We start from the raw sequence: 13,528 nt of genomic DNA, 5'->3' as shown, positions 1-13,528 counted from the left end.
TTTGGTTCTGCTTTGGTACTATTAACACATACCTGTTCTGATCTCATACAGCCTAATTCTGCCACCTAAGACGTCTGTGACAATAGAAAAAGGGAAAAAACACTTGTAGCTGTCTAGAAAAAAAATGCTCCCTGTTGATGGACTTCCCGACAGGTTGTCTTTACTGGCCATTGAGGTAGCTAGCCCGAACAGCAACAGAGGTACAGCTATCACATTGAAGATCATAGGAAGCTGTATCTTCACTTTAGAGTGCTTTAAGAATAGATTGGGCCTCTTCCCTTTCTTAAGAGAGGAGAAAGGAGATTCAGCCTCTGGGGACACCTTAACTCTAGGCAATCTCCTGAAGACCATATTTTGCCATTTCTTTTTTATGGGTAGCTGTTGACTAATTGAGATAAAGCAGCATGGGTACTTCTGATACAGCAATTTGCACTTATTCAGGTAAATCTGCTGTGTGATGCCCCACACCCAAATACAGAAGGAATCACAGACGCAGCAGCAAATGATGACCTTGTTGAGCATACAGACTTGTAGAAGGGAAAGCTCCTTCTGTGGCTGTTTCCTGAAGCTTCCTGCAAAACAAGGGCTTATCCTGGAGTTTTCTGTCTCAACATGGATCCCTCTGTAAGCTTTATTTTACTTCAGTAACTCCTTGACTCAAAATCCCTAAAGAATTTATAAATTTGGGTGATGGGAGCCACAGGCTTGTCCAGAATAGTTACTCTGTGGAAAAAATCCCCTTCCTTATACACATAATCTGAAAAATTGCTTTAGTGAGTTAACATGAATCTCAGTGCTAACGCCGAGTTACTCATCCTCACCAGACCCCTATGAAATTGGAGAGTTCATCCTGAATGATGGATTGGGAGCTGGATTATGGGGGCTGGGGCTAGCTACCATATGATCACCCACATGTACCAGATTTCCCCTTGCCCCATGCTCATCTGTGTTTAATGTGTAAGGAAGCAATTGAATAATTTTTATGCTGCTGATCTGAAATGAGTCAGTGCAGGGTCAACCATGTTGTGGAGCAGGGAAGGGATTGACTCACACTGCTAGGGAGAGGAGTGGGAATCTGACAGCTAGCAGCTGGCTGAGATTGCCATGGAGCCACAGAGCAATCCCGGTGACTTCTCCAAGGTTATACAAGATTCTGTCAGCAAGAAATTGAGACCATCTCTCTTGTGTTATAGGGTGCTGACCGCAGGCCTGTCACATGCAATAACTAGTGGGAAGTGGCTTTAGATTTATTCTGCTTGAATTTGTTAGCTTGCAAATGCTTATGTGTGAATTAATAGATGCTTTCTAATGTATGCCAAATCCAAGTGTACTGAGCTGGTCATAACTGTAGATCTTCAAGTATAAATTGGCTGCTTTTCATGATAATTACGTAGTTCAGGTAACTCCCTTAGAAATGTGATTTTTGGATAGACAGTGATCTGTTGACTACAGCACATTTATATTTAAGGGCTACTGCCTTTTAATAAAGATATCGTTGGAATTAGTGTCTGAAAAAAATCCTTATGTGGTTTTATATTGCTAACTCAGTAAAAAATAAGTTGGTATACAGTTGTCTGATAACTCTCACAACCCGCAGCATGATACTGTCAGTAGTCTAATACAAACTTTGAATGGAATGTTTCACTAATCCTGGATACACATTTCTTAGGGGATACAGCATTTTGAGCTATATGTTCCTTATCATTAAGATGGTGCTGAATGTAAGGGTCTGAGGGCAGGGCCCAGGTCATGTACTCTGCCATCAATTTCTATGCCTTTTTTTTTTTTTTTGATTCTTTTGGAAAGGAGTAAAGTAGGAAACCTCTTTGAAATGTTCAGAGCTCTGTGGTGGTTATGAAGCTGTCTGCTTTGCTCCTGTGTTTTTAGTTTCCTTAGAAAAAGGGCTGTCCAAAAAAAATTCTGCACATGATTATGTGTAACATATGGGCACTTTCTTTCACTACAGTTAATTCATGTTGAAGGGCTTTATCCTAGCTTGGGCAAATTTTGTTAAGCTACCATTTGACTTAATTTCTGTGTAATTTTTTTTCTTTTTTTTTGCTTTAGTTTCTTGAAACCAAAGAAAGCTGGTCGCACTTAAAAAAAAGAACAAATAATAATAATAAAAAAGGCAATATTGGAGAAATCGATCTGCAGCAATGTAATGTGTTGTCTGATGTTCTTCTAGGAACAAATGCATCATGTGGATTTTCATGTAGGAGGACTTTTAGACTTTTAATGGTTGGGTGTTAGCCACAAGGTTCACGTGACACGACAAATGTGGAACATCTGTGTACTGATGCACATCACTGTTCTAAAAGTCATTTCCACTGCCACATGCATTGAATTAAATACAAGAATTTAGGAAAAAAATAGTTGGAAGGACACATTCTGTCAAATACAATGGGAAGGATCTGTTGTGCAAGCCCTCAGACCTCAGTCACGCACTTCTCATTCTGATGTGCTCTGTGCATTAACTGTTGCTCCCTTTGGACTGGGAGAGTGTTATTGTTCTTTCCTAGGCAAACTATTTTCTGCGTAGAAATTACAGTTTAGCATCAGGGATTTCTCAATATAGCTCCTTGTCTGAAGAATATATGTGCTGTATGTGAGGTAAGTGGTTGGCTGAGTTGGCATACTTGAATTGGAAATGAAGTGTGGATGAGTGTCTTTGACCAGGATCTGTCATGTTAAAACATGAATCTTATTTGTAAGTCTGCCTGAAATGACCTTACATAGTGACTGATATCTTTGTAAATCCTGAGTGCTACTAGTTTGACTCCATGCTATAACTGGAGTAAGAGTTTTTGGCTATAAGATGACTGTGATGTGGTAAGGAAAAGCAATTCTTATAGGTAAGATTTGAACTTTAGCAGTAGCTAGGAATCCCATTTCTTCTAGATCCCTTACCAAATAGCATGAAGGGTACTGTGCTTTATTATGACTTGTATACTTGATGCTATTACCATGGTCTGACTGGAGAGGCCTCCAGGTTTAGATTGCAGGATATAGTACATCCAGAAAGCTGACTTCAGGGTGTAAGTCACAGCTTATGTTGGGATGGAATTCATTGCTGGGGTGGCAAGAAGCTCACTGCTGTGCAGAAGGCAAGTGTGGTAGATATTAATAATTGTCTTCCTAATGACTTGCATGTATTTCAGATGTGGTCTGAAACTTCATATACTTAGGTTTGAACACATCATTAAATAGTGTCTTCTTTTAAGGAATGCAAAGCTATTCTTTCAGATGTTATTACAGACAAGGATTTACTGAATTCTGTATCTTACAGCTAGAAACCAGTCTTAAAATCTCAGTCCTTTCTAGGTTATCTTCACAGGCTCAAATCTGGGAGGGCAAATGTAAAGGACCTCCTTTAGTTGATCTGAACTTAGTTTCAAACAGCTCTCTGAAATGATTTCTGAATACTTCCTTAATACGTTGAAGTTATGATTACTATTTTCATGCTGCATTTAACTCTTTTTGAAATTAGTATTTTTGAAGCTTTTAATACCTCTTCAAAAAAGATTGACATTTATAAGAGCTTCTACTCTAGAGTGCATGCAAAAGCCCTTGTTCCAAGATAGCCACATATGCCTGCGCTTTAGAGACATTGGAAAGCTCAGAGACTTTGAAAATGTCACTTCTCTTGGAAATAGCTTCTGAATGATGCCTTGCTTTTAAAGGAGGCAGAAGAAATGAGCTGAAACAAAGGGAACATCTCTGGGATTTGTTGTCCAGAGTCAGGTGCTTAGGAATGGACAGAAGTATACAAGCCCTAAATAATTTGGGCATCCATTTTAATTGTCATGTTCAGCAATACTGTCTTAGAATTTGCTGTGCTTTCATTAAGTAGTTTTTATCATAAAACTACAGTTAGCTCATAACAAGATACAGATTCTTTAAAGTTGGGATGGAAAGTGTTTTTGTTTGTGTTTTGATAGTTTTGAAACTATTTTAATTTTCTTCTTGTTATTTTTTGTTTGGTTTTCCTTTTCCAAAGCTGTTGGTCCAAACAAAGCAGCTGCTTTCACACCCAGACCCCCATCTGCCTGAGCTCTCTGAGAGGCCATGCTGCACCCCCTCAGCTGACTCTGGGAGTCCTGTATCTTTAGTGAGCGAGAACCCATGAGGATTTTTATATCACATTTCCAGCAGGCTTCTTGTCTTGAGTGATGGCTACAGTAAGTACATCTGAGCCAGCAGCACTGTCCACATGCCCTCCGAAAGTCTGATACAGAATCATACAGCTCATCTAATTGTGATCTACCTGGTACAGGACTTGCCCAAGCTGAGTGTTTGTTTGAAATTATTTTTAATTGAGCTTTGTAAATTTGTAGTTAGGAAAGATTTTTGTAGAGGCAGAATGTTTAGGTATTAAATTAAACTGTTGTTCGAAGAAGTTAAATGCAGCTTTGTTGGAAATAATGTAAACACAGCAGTATCTTCGCATTCTTAGAACAACTTAAGTTATGTAGCTTCTTTTACCCATGCTCTAGTTTTGTTAAACAATTGAGAGTAATCCTGTGAGGCCCTTCTGATTCAGGCTGGTTTATTACATGAAAGTCTCCTTCAGAGTGCTGGGAAAATAATATGATAATTTTCCTAAGGCTTTGAGACTTCTGATGTCTTGAGTTTTTATTACACTAGAGGTCAGTGTATGATGGGAGCTTCTGTGAGGTGGTATAGAGTTTCTTGCAGAATCCTATTTCATCAAATTTGAAACCAGATTCTAAGAGAAACTGTAGCCTACTACTGTGGAAAAAACTTCACATTAACATGTCTTATGACTGTCTTGGATAAAGGGCTTTTCTGAGCTTCCTGCTTTTAATTCTCCTTGCTAAAGGAGTATTTGGCAAGTATCAATAACAGCACTTTAATGTGGTAAGCATGAATATGCACAGTCAATTGTTCCAATGTGCACCTCAGACATTCATCTTGCTTTGCAATACCATGATTTTTTTATTCAGATATACTTCTATATCCCATGCTATTTGTAGGAGTTATCCTTAACTTGTGCACTGTACTTCTTAAGGATATGGTAGGAGGATTGCACATACACTTATTATAATCAGTGTAGATGTCAAGTTCCTAGATACTGAGCCTGGTAACTTTCAGATGAATGGCTTCACTTTAGAGTGTTGAGGGAAGTATATTCAGGCATGATTCTATCATGATGCTTGTAGAGACTGTCTCCTCAGCAGGTCTTCTTCAGTTCTTCAGAAAAGTAATTTCTTTAAACATCTGGAATGTGCAAAAGCAGATTGGTTCTGAAAACATCATTGGGCAGGGGGATTAGAACAGATGGTCAAACTACAACAGTGTCATGTGAGGTCAAATGGGAGAGAAATGCATTTTAGAAGAGTCCTGCTGATTGGAGCAGATTACGTCACAAATGACAATATAAGATGGTGGAATAGAGAAAAATAACAGCAGGGTGTATTTGAGCTTTTGGATGCGCTCTCTAAGAGGACTATCTACCAAAAAAAGTGCCTGTATCCTGTTATTCTTGTGTAGGGCTCTTCTGAAATTCCTCAGAAAACAAGAAAAATGAGAACACGGGATGCTAAGAGTTTACAGGCTAGTACCAATATAGAGGGTAAGTGCAGGCACAGAGCTGAATTTAGGTGTCCTTAAAGAGATCTTCTGAGTGTTTGAGAGACCTGGACTGATGAAAATCTTTGTGACCTTTTTTTTTTTGTTTTTTTTTTTGTTTTTTTTTTTTGGTGGGGTGGAAGGGGAGAAGGACACAATAAAAGCATAACCAACAGTCTGAAAATGTCCTTTGTGCTTGGCTGCTGCCCAGTATGTTTTGTTACGTGCCTCTGGAGCATTAAGACATGACATCTCAGCTGAGACAGTGTGAAGGAGGTATTAGACTCTGGTTTAATTGAACTCTCTGTAATGATACATGGCTTCCCAGGAAAGTTGTTGCACCCCTCTGCCTCTTTCCCAGATTTTTCCAAGCTACATTTTTTATTTTTTATCCTCTGTAAGAAATGAAGAGGTACTAAGGCTTTGCAGAGTGGGGCCTTGTCAAAACATCTCCAGTTTTTGTGGTGTAATGCTTTATCGTGTTGGGTTTGACAAGCATGAGAAGATGATGGCTTTGCAGAACTGATGTGATAAAAATCATTAAGCAACAATAAAACATCCTAAAAAATTATTTTCTTTTCCTGTCCTCTTGACATTGGAGGGACACAACCTTAATTTATTTCAGTGAAACACTTTAAGATAAGCCTCGTAGCTCTGGAGCTCTTATGTGCAGAACAGACTTCAAACAATAGAAGCTGTGGTAGCTGTCCCCTACCCAGCCTAGTGGATAACCTGATGGGTCAGTGCAAAGTCTTGCAGAGTAGCTGTATTTCTGTCTGCTGTGCACACTGTCTTTACTGGTTCAGGTGTAACAGCTGTCAGGAGTTAAATTAGTCCAAATATTGAATTTATCTGCATACAGAAGATGCATCTTTTTCTAGAAAAACTGCAAGCTTGATTATTCCCCTGGATCTAAAATGATGGATCTTTGTGACTAAGCAGAAGGGATTACTCACTGGCCCCTCTTTCTAGTTTGTAATAACAAATATCCAAATGATATTTTGATGTCTGTCTTTCCTTAATAATGTACTGTCAGCATCTATCTGTTGTGCAATAAACCAGAGTAACTCAAAAAGTAAAGAATTAATGTTTGAAGTGCCTTTTCCTGCTTTTGTTCTAAACTCTCAAAATGCAGGAATTATCGGCTATGCAGTTCAAGTGGCTTGCCAGACACCTCTCAGATGAACTGGAGAGAGAGTGAAAAATATTGCGGCCAAGGTCAGTCTTTAGAAGGTTGTAATTCAATTGCCAGCTCTTGCATTTTGATTTCAGTCTCAAATGTTCCCTAGTGGGTGATCTGTAGTTCTTAGGCCTTGGGTTTGTCTCATTGTGTGTTCTTGCCAAAGCTTCATGTAAGACCTCTGACAGTAACAAGGATGTATGGAATACATTGATGTATGCAAATATAAAAAGAGAACCCCAACAATTCTGAGAGGATAGTTCAACTCACACCAGATATTCAAGGTTCCTTTGAAAGGGTAGATTTTGACAGGCTTCAAAGCTGCAGGCCTTCAAAACTGCAGCACCACGGTCCTCAATCTCTTGTTCTAAGCACAGATGTGGCATTTTCAGAATGAGGAAAACTAATGAAATATGCTAGTGGGATAGTGGCAGTGTGCACCAGGTTTAATACATGCTCTGCATTATAAGTGTCACCTCTTCCTGCCTCACAGTGGCTTCCAGGAAACCTGTGAAGTAGTTGACCAAAACTGTAGCTGGATTTCAAACTCTTCCTTCCTTTTCTGTCTTTTTAAATGTTGATACATAAAGAGGAAAAGCCAGGAGCAGTAGAAGTAATGGAGCAGCCCTACAGTTAAGTAATAAGAGGGAAGTTGGAAACTGAGCATTATGTGATGGTGAAGAAACTAGTTTATTTTACTTTCAGCTACCCCTTGGCAACCATCTTTTTTAATTCCTGTTTCCTACAGGCTGAAGTGAGTCTCCACTCATTTACCCCTCCAAAGTATAGGAATGCTCATTTGAGGAGATTGAAAGTTGGGAATGGGAAAACAATAGCATGTCGTTTATTATATTCTGGGAACTTTAGGCTAGTTTCCTGCCTGAAATACAAAGATAAATGTGGGTAGACCTTAAAAAGTGTCTTAGTTAAAATGCATGGACAGCTGCATATCATTAGGAAGAAGACTGAATTGCTGCCTTAGCTGTTCCCATGGACTGTAAGGTAGTCTATGTTTGGAGGTTTGTTCGTCTTCTAAAAATCAGAGTTTTTCCCAGCTCCGGCAGAATTCCTCTTATTTGTCTTTTTTTGCCTTTTCAATGGATTACTTTTGTTTTGACCTCTTCTCTAGATGTTGTTATTAGTGTCTGACATGTTCAGCAGCTGCAGTGGAAGCAAAGCAGTGACCTGACTTCACCGTTGTTGCTATGGTCACATAGGATATCATGACTTTATTTTGTGTCTCTTAGTAGGTAAAAAAAAAAAGAAAGTTTAATAAAGCAGCTTTGAAAATGAAAGGAGTATATATGACACCTAAAACTATTTGCAGGTGAGCTGAACCTCACCCTGCAACAGTAAAAATGTTGGTTTAGCTACTGGCTGTATTACAGGAAGGAGATAATGATCAATTTAACAGCACAGACTGTTTCATGGAGTTCAGGTGTGCACTGGAGAACTTGTTGCTGCTCTGTAGAAAGAAACAACTGCATTAGGGGAACCGATCAAGCCTGGAGTAGTTCATGATTGTGAGTATTTAGGAGTGAACTTGGGGGCTTGGCATCTTCAAGTACAATGTAGTGCTGGGATAATTCATTTAATTTGAAACAATCCCAGTTTGATACTACATCAGTATGAATCTCCATGTGGGCTAAATCGCTGTGCGGGAAAGCAATTAGTGTTACAGAGAGAGCCAGAGATGTTTATATTTGTTAGAGAAGAAAATAAAAGCAGTTGTGATTCACGGTGTGGGGGTCAAAAATCAGGTGACACGGCAGGTGTTGCCCACAACACTGAACTCATTTGAAAAGGGTATGTGCGCCCCATTGAGAGAGGTCTCAGGTCTGTCTCCTGGCAAACTTGCAAGACCTTTCTTTCCCCGTAAATATGTACTGCATGAACAGTTGGGCTTTGAAAAGTGCTGTTGCTTGTGGTGATCTTTTCTATATGAATGGACAAGGTTGCAAGATACTTGAAACTGCTTCATTCTCTGTAGTCAGTCAGGTCATCCCTTTGTGCATTTGTGGTTCTTACCCCCACTTTATTTGTGTTTATTTCTTGTAGGAGGAGTTGCCCTTTAAATTGTGAGCCAATTGTTGATTTGGTTGTGGTGATGCAGATCTACATAGAGGGTCAGGCCTGGATGGCTGGGATTTAAGGTGAGGTCATGCTGAGAAAAGGATGCAGATGTGAACCAAGAACTATGGGGTGTTGTTTTTCTTTTTTTTCTCCTGGAGCTGTTTGTATCAAACATTTAAAGAATAATCTGTGTATGCCTCCTAGTACATATATAGCAGTAAGAAAATGCAGTGTTATAAGAGAACTGATGTTAGGCAGTTTCTTTCTTGCAGGGATGGTAGGCACCACTTCCGTTGTTTTGCTCCGAAATTATATGGGAACTTTTTTCCTTGCAACTTGCTGATGAAGGCTAGGGAAACACAGTGTAAAGAGTAAAAGTTTGAACAAAAGCTTATTCTGCTTGTTTTGACATCTTATTAAAAAAAAAAAAAAGAGAGACTGGGGACAGTGCTCACTTTTATATGTGATCAGGAGCTGGAAAAGTTGGAAGGACTTGCAAGACCTAACCTTGATTCCTGAAGATTTGGATTTGGATTCCATGGAAAAAATGGACTGAATATTGAGAATTCTGAATTAAAGCCGTTGCATAAAGTCTCCTCCAAGAATGTTTGGAGCAAGCATATTCACATCACAGTTATTAGCTGTATGCTTTCTGTGTGGTGAATAAATTTAATGAATGTGAGTGGAAGTAGCCTGTTCTTGCAAGACGAAAGCATGTACTGAAAACAGCCCTTGAATTTAGATTTTCAAGGGTAATATGTACTTAAATAACTTCCAATAAAGACTCAAGTAAGTCAAGCCTCCAGAGAATTCCTTGCTGAACTTGCTTCTTAGTATGTTCCATCATAAACTGGTTGTAACCTTCCAAAGACGATGCTGTTAGACCATATGAATGGGTATTCTGGCTGTATTAAAAAAAACAAACAAACCATAAATCAACAACTAAAATCCAGAACGATTGTTTTAGTAGACAATTTAAACAACTGGAGATTGTTAATAATGCATAATTTACAGACTTATCATGACTACGATAAGACAAGGCATAGTTTAAGAAGGCCTGATAACTAAACCACAGACTCTTTGGATATGATCTTCAGATGAATAGTTTTTCCACAGCATCTTGAATACTGTGCAGTATTTACTATACCCATAACTGGCTTATAGTATAGATTCACTTAGATATTATATGGACTATCAGACTGTAAAAGGATGGAAGAAAATTGGGCATCTCTGGAGGTCACGACCTAGCTTTCTACTTTGTTGCTGGAGTTGTATCTGGGTAAGATTGTCCAGTTGACTTTAGAGGCTGGGAAACATGCAGGACATGATTAGGTGAGTCACTTATAGTCTCTTTTAATGTCATTCCAGTAGACAGTTTGTGAACAGGTATTTTGGGCTTTTTTTTCCCCTTAATTTACAGTGCATTGGCTTTGCTAGCAGCGTACCATTTATCATGTACTGCCTGCATTGTAGACATAAGGCAGCAAAGCCGAGGCTTCATGTGCAAGTTCATGTGCTGTCTTGCTGGACAGTTTAACAGCCCTGCATATATATGAAGGAACATGCAAAACCAGTAAACTCTTTCATTTCTGCTGTCCAGTATGGAACTGAAACACTGGGGAAGACCAGTTTTTATAAATCCCCTGTCACTGTCCTTCAGGTTAATGTCACATGTTGAACACCTGTGCTGTGTTCCCTCTAACCTAGCTGGAAACTTCATCCTCTGCCTTCTGGGGATAAAGGCAAAACCATTTATTTCTTGTTCATTTTCTCAGATGTCAATAAGACTGATCTCCCCTACTATGTTTTCAATTCAACTACTTTTCTGAATACTTTGTAAGCTGAATTGTTAATGCATGCAGTGTTTTAAAAAATTATGCCATGCAGTACCTTACAATCTCTTGCTGTCCCAGAATTTTTTTGGGTTTTTTTCCTGTTTTGAGAACAGTTTGCTTGAACTTTTGTGCTCTACTGCTACAGAACACTAGTATTAGACTTACTGCCAAAGTTAAGCTTATAGGGAGTGTCATCCTATCAAAAGTGGTTAGCTGTTCTACAACATATGGTAATGCTTTTGTTAAAACGTGTTTTGCGTAGTAGCTGGTGTGCCTGGTGTTCTTTGGCAGTGTTTCTCATGTGCATTTTGCCTGAGGGTGGAAGTGTTAATGCTGGATTAGCCTGGTGTCTTGTAGAGAGTCAAGGTCCTCAGTTGTGCTTAACAGTGTACCAGCTCTTCACCTTCTACCTTGTTGGTAGAGACTGGCCATTTGCTATTTTTGTTCATACAGTTCCTCTCAGGCTTTGGGATTGCACCACTTGAACACATGCTCAAAAAAACTTATATTTTTTGTTTGATTGTTTAGGCATTATGGATTTTTAGTAAGGATGTTGCCAGGTGAAGAAGGTGGGATGGAAAAAGAACAAAAGCATCTTCCTTATTGCTGCATCTCTCTTCAAATGAATAACTATTGGTAAGAAAGAAAGCTATGCCCAGTGTCACTCCCAGCAATTTAACATGGCATCTCTGCACATGTCCTGGGCTGTTGCCAAATGTCCATAGCTATTTATTGTGGTCAACAAAACAGCATCCTATTTGGGAGCTGTAAACTTTGGATGAAACCACTAATCCATTCAGTCTGACATCTCTTCTGACACTATGCTTCTTTCTGTAGTAAGGCTTTTGAGGCGCAGCCTGTCCACCTGGGCAATTTCTTCCTAATTTCCATTCAGTGATAGTGTTTCTAGGATCTGAATTACTTTTGCCTCTTTCCAAAGCTTTGGTTGCACTGTCCTCCTGAAAATGTCAGAAATTTTCATTTTAAGAAATATTTTGTTTCCAATGAAGCTGTAATGACTCAAGAGTATTGGTGTGAAGCCATGCAAAGCAAGAGAAGGCCAAGAAATCGGAGAAGCATACTCAGTTATATCGCTTTTGCTAATTTCTTTGAATTGCAGATTCTAGCTTTGTTAGCAGCTTAGTGTTCAAGACTAGCAATTGATGCCTCTTCTAAAAACAGGAGGGAGGAGATGGTGTACTGTGTTTATTTCAACAATCAGAAGCAACACTTCCGAAATATACTTGTGGTTGTATCGCAGAGTTATGAACCTTAAGTTATCTAGCAGTGACTAACATGGTGAGACAGTAGCCTAATATGTACATGCTTTATTTAGAAAAGGTAGTACTTGTTGGAGACAAGGAACACCAGTGTTTCATTCACTGTGCTTGCTGAATCCCTAAAGTACAGATACCTAAGGCTGTCAGCAGTTTACGATACAAGATACAGAAGTTTGCCTCTCAGGGTCTGACTGCAAGTTCTGAAGGATTTTGCAGTACAGAAAGAAACAAACTCCTTTTCCCCCTCCACCCTCTCTCCTTCCAAATGTACTTTCTAGCCTGTCCTATATGGTTTGATCAAAGTTAGCAAAGTTTTCTTGATCAGATCTTTTTCACTTACATTGTGATGAATTCTTCTAATGCTATTATCTCAACTGGAGTGGTGGTTCACAAATAGATTGTGACCACTTCCTGAATTCTTCAGGCATAGCCTAGATTATACCAGTTGTTACATTTAGAGAGCCCTACAGGTTAAGAAAAAATGACTACTTCCTCACAGCAGAGTTTAACCCATAGAGTCTATGTGTGTGTCTACTGTTCTGCCTAGTTCAAAATAAAATGGAAGAGCCTATCTTCTCTCGCAAGCTGGGAGATCCTCAGTCTGGGGGTATATACAGTTTGCATTGAAGATAAGCTGGGCTGGAGGGCATAGGCTTTAACACAAAATACGTGGCTTTATTCCTTTAGACAGTGCAGCCAAACGGGATTACTGAAGTCTGTGGGACTGTACTCCCTGACTTGCCACCCCCTCATCAAGCACAGGGAGTTGCTTGGCCTGTGGCAAGAACACCAACTGTAATATGCATCTGATAGTAAAAGAATGAAGAGTTTGTTCTCTTAGAAAGACAAAAAGTGTTTGTGTTGTTTTTTGTTTAGGTTTTTTTTTTGTGGGTTTCTTTTGTTTGTTTGTTTCTAAGATAAATAAAAAAATCCCCTATGGGTCATTCTGGACTCTTACAGAAACTTGAATATGCTAAATGAGCATGGCTCCCTAGCTGAGCCAATAGGGATGGCCAGACACAGGCAACACTTTTATCCCACAAGAGGGAGGAGGGGTGAATGAGCTAGAAGATATAAGCTGAAACAAAGCCATGCTGTCCTTCTGAGTCATTCGCATACACTGGATGGGTAAGGCTTCCTGCTTCCTGGGACACAGAAGTGGGGTCATGATTCTAACAATGGATGCTGGTAAGTCACTTTTTATTAAATTTGTTTGTTTTTTGGGTTTGTTTTTGTTTTTTTCTGGGAAGTCTCCTTCCCCTTCCCAGCTGGAAAAAGGAGATATTTGTAAACTGGGAAGCTGAACTGTTAAATAAATGCAAGCTTAATTCAGACTTCTCAAGCTGTGTGCACTTTACTGTGTGTTACACAGTGTTACTTCTTGACTGTTCATTATTGAATTATATACCCTCTCTTGCAGTACAAGACAAAAGTGCATAAATCGTCATAATCTTCCACGTCATGGAAAATTATCAAAAGTGTGTCTGTTAATTTGTACTCTGTCTTTATGGGGACAGAACCTGTGCCATGATGTCTCACTCTCTTTGATAAGAGGCAATAGCCTCTGG

General features: G+C 39.3%; 1 protein-coding gene across 4 annotated transcripts in view; it reads left to right on the top strand.

The window, feature by feature from the left end:
- Positions 1-13,528, top strand: part of SVIL (supervillin) — a 142,372-nt gene that overhangs the window by 18,716 nt on the left and 110,128 nt on the right. The window contains exon 1 of one of the 4 annotated variants that reach the window (XM_031052416.2): positions 8,844-8,925. The exons of the other annotated variants lie outside the window; for them this stretch is intronic. The gene's annotated coding sequence lies outside the window, so the exon portion shown is untranslated. Of the gene's footprint in view, positions 1-8,843; positions 8,926-13,528 lie in introns of those variants that run through there. 4 annotated transcript variants of the gene reach the window in all.

Source organism: Melopsittacus undulatus, chromosome 1 (genome assembly GCF_012275295.1).
Source record: "Melopsittacus undulatus isolate bMelUnd1 chromosome 1, bMelUnd1.mat.Z, whole genome shotgun sequence".
Classification (NCBI taxonomy): domain Eukaryota; kingdom Metazoa; phylum Chordata; class Aves; order Psittaciformes; family Psittaculidae; genus Melopsittacus; species Melopsittacus undulatus.
This window is presented reverse-complemented; position numbering and strand designations above follow the sequence as displayed.